Source organism: Dermacentor variabilis, chromosome 2, assembly GCF_050947875.1.
Source record: "Dermacentor variabilis isolate Ectoservices chromosome 2, ASM5094787v1, whole genome shotgun sequence".
Classification (NCBI taxonomy): Eukaryota; Metazoa; Arthropoda; class Arachnida; order Ixodida; family Ixodidae; genus Dermacentor; species Dermacentor variabilis.
Genome location: NC_134569.1, coordinates 178205528 through 178211527, shown reverse-complemented (window position 1 = coordinate 178211527; position 6000 = coordinate 178205528).

Sequence of the window (6000 nt, the reverse complement as noted above, 5' to 3'; positions counted from 1 at the left end):
AAGGTAACTACGTTCTTATTTATTTTTTATACTTCGACTTTTATTCGCGAAGACACATTGAGCCTCTTCAATTTTTTTGTCCTCGCTACCGTACCCGCGGGCTGCCAGAGGGTGTTTCTCGTGTTGCTCCGACCACCGCGCGGCGCACTTCGGTGAGCGTTCGCTTTCGCTGAGACCAGCAAAAGAAACTATCGGCGCTCGCCGCCATCACTGTGGGGACTCGACGAATTGCACCGCGTTCGCTTGAGCGCAACCTCTACGGAAAGTCTTGTCTCGCCAGTGTAGGATACCGAGCAGTATGCGTATGGTTCTCGGTAGGAGCAAGCGCCTCATGTTTTCTTCGATATTCTTTCGGTAGCTACATTAGTTGCCCAAAGTAGGCATTCGATTGTGGCCAACATACTCTGCGCTTTCTTATTTAGGTGCCCCGGCACCACAAAAAAAAAAAAAAGAGACATTGTGGTGGCGCAGCGAATTCTCGTATGTTGAAACTACGATTTTGTTACTTTTTCTTTTGCGGACAGTAATGGGCCACGGGACGCTTCAGTTGCCGGATAGCCTTATTATATAGTACTGCGATAGCAATTATATGGACCATCCAGGCGCATTCCTGCCGTTGCCGTCGCCCTCATGTTTCGTAGAAAGTCCAAGAGCGATAACATCGTGACCGCGCGCCGCGTGCTGTATGTGTGAGTGAAAGCGTAGGGAGGGGAATGGGGGGGCGGGGTTGGAATGTGTGAGACGACGATGGTGGCTCAGTCTTGTGTGCGCAGAAGAGAAAAGCGGGAAGTAAGCACGCCGCCTTCCGTCGCGCGCGATACATTCGGGGGAGTGGATGGAATGGGGGTGGGATCTAGGATTCTGTGAATCTGTGATTGCGCAACATGTTTATTTGGCTTGTTTGAAGCATTGTACAATGACTTTTTTAGATACGTACATTTATTGGAGACCCATACGTGTATTTATATATCTTGTTGCGGGGTTCTGTGTATACGTGCAGTGAACTTTGTTTCCCGTGACACTTTTTTGCCTTTTATCAAGCTGTATTTCATTGTATCTTCGCATTTCTAATGAAAGTGAGCCAACCCACCCGGCGCAATAATTGTTCGGTCCATTATCTGCGAAGCATGCACGGGACACAAAGGCATCTCTCTGGCACAAAAGTGACACGCAGGTGAGAGTATCAAGGTTGTTTAATGCACTCATACACTGGGTTGAATATGGTTGCACGAATAATGGACGCTCTAAAAGTTGAGCAGCGTGGTGTCCTGATGTTTTTGACACCTGACGGTATTTCCCAAAAAAGAAATTAGTCGCCGTATGGCTGCCGTGTACGTTGAACATTGCATTTCATTGGCCACTGTGAAGCATTCGAGCAAACGGTTCAACGAAGGACGTGAAAGTTGCAAAGACGACCCAAGGCCAGGCCAAAACCATCGTGCAATCAGCCCTAACGAAATTGCAAAGGTTGATGATCTGATGAGACAACAACGGAGGATAAACATCGATGAACTGGCAGAGCGTGTGAACATCAGTTACGGTTCGCTTCACGCCATAATTCATGAACATCTCGGTTGTCCGTTCTTGTGTGCGCAATGGTTGCCGAAGATTTTGAACTACCGCCAGAAGACGGAGAAGTTAGCGCTGCCTTGACTAATCTGATCCGGTATCACAATAAGGGTGGCGACTTCTTGTCTCCAATTGTCATCGGGGACCAACCATGGTGCCACTTCTACGAGCCTGAAACACGACAGCAAAGCTTACTGTGGAAACATTCGAATTCCCCACCCCCAAGAAAGGAAAGGCCGTCATTTCCGCCGGAAAAGTGTTGTTGACTTTTTTTTCGATCGTCAGGGGCCATTACTGATAGAATTTGCTAAATCTTGAGAGACAATCAATTTGTTTCGTTATTGTAAAACGCCAGATCAGCTGCGTGTCACAATCATGAACAAACTACGTGGAAAATTGACGAATGGGGTCATCTTGTTCCACGACAATGCCGTCCCCATGTCCCTGATGTAGTTAATACGAAACTGGCAATGTTCAAGTAGGAAACGCTGCAACATCCGCCATACAGCCCAGACCTGTCGCGATGCGACTTCCACTTTTTGGAGGATTTGAAAAAAACAGCTCAATCGAACCAGATTCGTGTCGGACGATGACGTGAAAGAGCCAGTTTCAGACTTTTTGAATCAGCAACACAAGGAATTTAATGAGACGGGAATCACGCGGCTCGTTAGGCAACGGGACAAATGTCTAAATGATCATGGACACTACTTTTAAATAAGGTACCCCGTTTGTCATATATTCGCATTCACTCACTTTCATTTGACTCGCCCTCGTTTATATTGCAGAATTCCAGATTTTTATGCGTGCTCTCTGTAGTGGCTATAATTTCGGTGCAATTGCTCACGATACACGACCAGGGAAAGCTGCTCCTGCGTGACAAGTGACAGCATCATTGAGATTTTTCACTGGCCGTTGCATATGTACAACAATCCAAACAAGGTTCTTGAATGACAAAGTTTCATTACAATATTTGTCCTCAGCTTGTTAATTTCATGGCCTTTACATTTTTCATATCAGCGTCATGCACTGCATTGCTGGTTTCGAACTGATATAGTTCTAAAGTTCGTGTGATATTTTATTTACTTATTAAATAGAGCAAAACATGGAATCATTGATATCGGTTATTTTGGGCACAATTTTTGGCACAACAAATATATTCTTTTATGAAAAAAATACATATTTTACTTGTTTTGATAGTGCGTAGCGTTCAAGAATTTGTTTGCAGCATCTTTAGTAATGACAATGCAGTTATTATTCACGCATTTGATCTCCAGACAAATTGTTTGAGAGGAAGCTGTAGCTCGCGCCCAACTGCGACGCAGCCTATTCAAAAACATGTGAAACGTAGAAACGCTTTTCTCTGATAACCCCCGGATCACTTTTAATGAAATTTGTTGCATTTGAGAGAGAAAGTTAAATTCTAGTGTCTGTTGGAATCGGAATTTCGATTTAGGGCCTGAACATTGTTTAAATATTTTGAAAAACTCGAAAATTCCAAAACAATATAGAAGTATGGCGTTTACAAACTAATAGCTATGCATCAAGCTCACATGTCACTTATCAGTGAACGGCATCTATTATAACAGTCAAAGGGGACAAATTTGGTGTGTCAATTCATATCTTGCGTGAATTGGTTACGTTGTGCACAAGGATTCTGCGAAAGCCGTATTTCCATAATGCTAAATTTCTGGAGATTCACGTGTAACATATACATTTTGTCTGCTGTAGATGTACTATTAGGTGCAATCACGGTGGGTGCAATTCACGAAATTGTGATATCATTTTTCATTGCTGAGTTAAATAGTTTTAAACTTGATAATTTCTATTTCTGAAAATTTGCGATTTTGGTGAATTTTTATTAAGGAATTGACAACCTAAATTAAAAATTCGAAACCAACGGTCATTAGAATTTAAGTTTTTCGTTTAAATATAACAAACCTCGTCAAATTTGGTGCATTGGTTGCCGAGAAAAACGAATTCTCCTTCTCCATGTATCTAAATACGAGCACCCGAGCTAAAGCTTCCTCTTAAGGAGGAGACCGAGCTGCAACCTTCCCCCCTCCCTTCCCCCCCCCCCCGAACGAAATTTCTGGCTACGCCACTGGCCTGTACATAATATAATATTTAACAAAATGCTTACAGCATTAGCCACTGTGGTTCAATGCGCCGGAATCGGTGATTTTTCTACGGAAAAAGGGCTCGCGTTGATATATTTTGCAAAAGAAATACTCGCATAAGAATTTTTAGAGCGAAGCTGTATTGGCGGCGAGGAGTTACGGAGTCGCCATCTATCGGAAGCGCCTCGCTGGCGTAGTATGAGGGATCGCGCGGCGCGCTCCTCATAAGTTTTGCTGTCAGCGCTCACTGAAAACACCACGCGCGAGCTCTCCCGGACATTTGTGTAAGTACTTTCGAAACGAGAGAAGTTTTTTACTGTCTAAATAATAATCTTGGGCAAACTGAAAGCACATAATCGTTTACAGACGCTATCTATTTACCGAATACGTACAGTGAACGCCACTGCGCGCGGTTGCCGCGATGGAGTCTCCCGAACCGGCTTCTTGCGTGAAAGGTAGGTAAACGCTGAGAACAAACTATGTGAAATATGTTCTTATAGTGTTTGTATAACTAAATGGAGCGTAATTGAACGAAGCCTCAATGCACGAACGCGCAGATTCGCAGCGACCGACTGCGCGTCTGCATGCTTGCCCGCGCACTGTTTCTCTTTCTCCGCGCGCGCGTTTTCGCACCGTGCCATGAGCTTTAGGCCGCAGAATATGAGCATTTGACAGTATACAAGCAACTATTGTTGCGTGGGCGCTATCAGAGCTGTTCAAAAATAATTTCATTGTAGAGACTTCGACGCCTACGGGGACTGTGATGTGCCGTCGCGACAATTCAATCTTTTTTTTTCTTCTAAATTCTTTGACCTTTGAATATTATTTCTCGAGTTGCGTCGCACTGTATATTTATCGGGGTTCTCAGCGTGCAATTTCCCGCTGCTCCTTTCTTTTAATCCAGTGCATTAATTCATAACACAAACATGACCATATGCCATGCTTTTGTTTAAATGTGCTTCTTACCGCTCCCTTTCCACTCTACTGAACTTGCCAGTATCTGTAGTATCGACAAGTTCATAGACCAAACCGTCATGACATTAGTCGGGCAGCGGACTTGAACGAGCGTCTCAGTGCGTGTTTTCAGAACATCGCAGACCGGGCGCCGCAGCAGAAATCTTCCTCGCGTCTGTGCTTGCTGCATACCCGAGTTGTAGCCGATGACTGTTTGCTGGTTTTATGTTTCGCGAGCTAAGCTTCACGCAGCTTTTTCTCCTGCGGTTACGTGTGAATAAGGCTGACACCGGCCTTCGTTACGTGCGTCCGGCCTTGCGGCACCGAGCAGTAGCCTACCATGTTGCGCGCCTTCAAAGGCAGCTACTACCTATTGTAGTGCTTTCAAGCGTTGCAAAGGAGACACTCGAAGCGGGAAAATTTCTCCACTGAATGAGGACCGCAGCGTACGAGGGAATTTAAACTCGTTTTCAGCTCGCTTTGGCGCTCCCGAAGCAGCCGACGCGGCCGCTATGTCCCCATGATCCCTCCTAGCACGTCACGCCGACGGTGGCGCCAGCTTTTCCAGTGGTGGAGCTCGAGGCCAATACCTCTACCGTCCAAATGAATGTTCGTGTCGTAAGGAAAAAAATCCTCATGCGCGGGCCGATCCCGGAGATAGTGCAATGCCGGGACGAGCCCGCGGCGTAGGTGAAGCAGGCGTTAGCACTCCACACAAGTGGGCTGATCCCGAAGATAGTGCAATGCCGGGCAGACCCGCGGAAGAGCTCAAGCCGGCGTTAAGCACTCCCCATACGAGGGCCGATCCCGACAATTTTGCAATGGCAGGACGACCTGCGGTCAAGCTGAAGGGGCCGTTAGGCACTCGACACACGTGGGCCGATACCGAAGATAGTGCAATGGCGGGCAGACCCGCGGAAGAGCTGAAGCCGGCGTTAAGCACTCCACACACGTGGGCCGATCCCGAAGATAGTGCAATGCCGGGCCTACCCGCGGAGGAGCAGAAGTAGGCGTTAAGCACTCCCCATAAGAGGGCCGATCCCGACAATTTTGCAATGGCAGGACGACCTGCGGCGAAGCTGAAGGGGCCGTTAGGCACTCCACACACGTGTGCTGATCCCGAAGATAGTGCAATGCCGGGCAGACCCGCGGAAGAGCTGAAGCCGGCGTTAAGCACTCCACACACGTGGGCCGATCCCGAAGATAGTGCAATACCGGGCCGACCGGAGGCGGATGTGAAGCAGGCGTTAAGTTCAGATGGCCGCAATTCTATGCAGGTGCACCGCTAGCTTTGTGCACGTTCTCATGTTTGTATAAAGCTTATATAAACTAGTTACAAAATGTATGTCGCCACGGATTG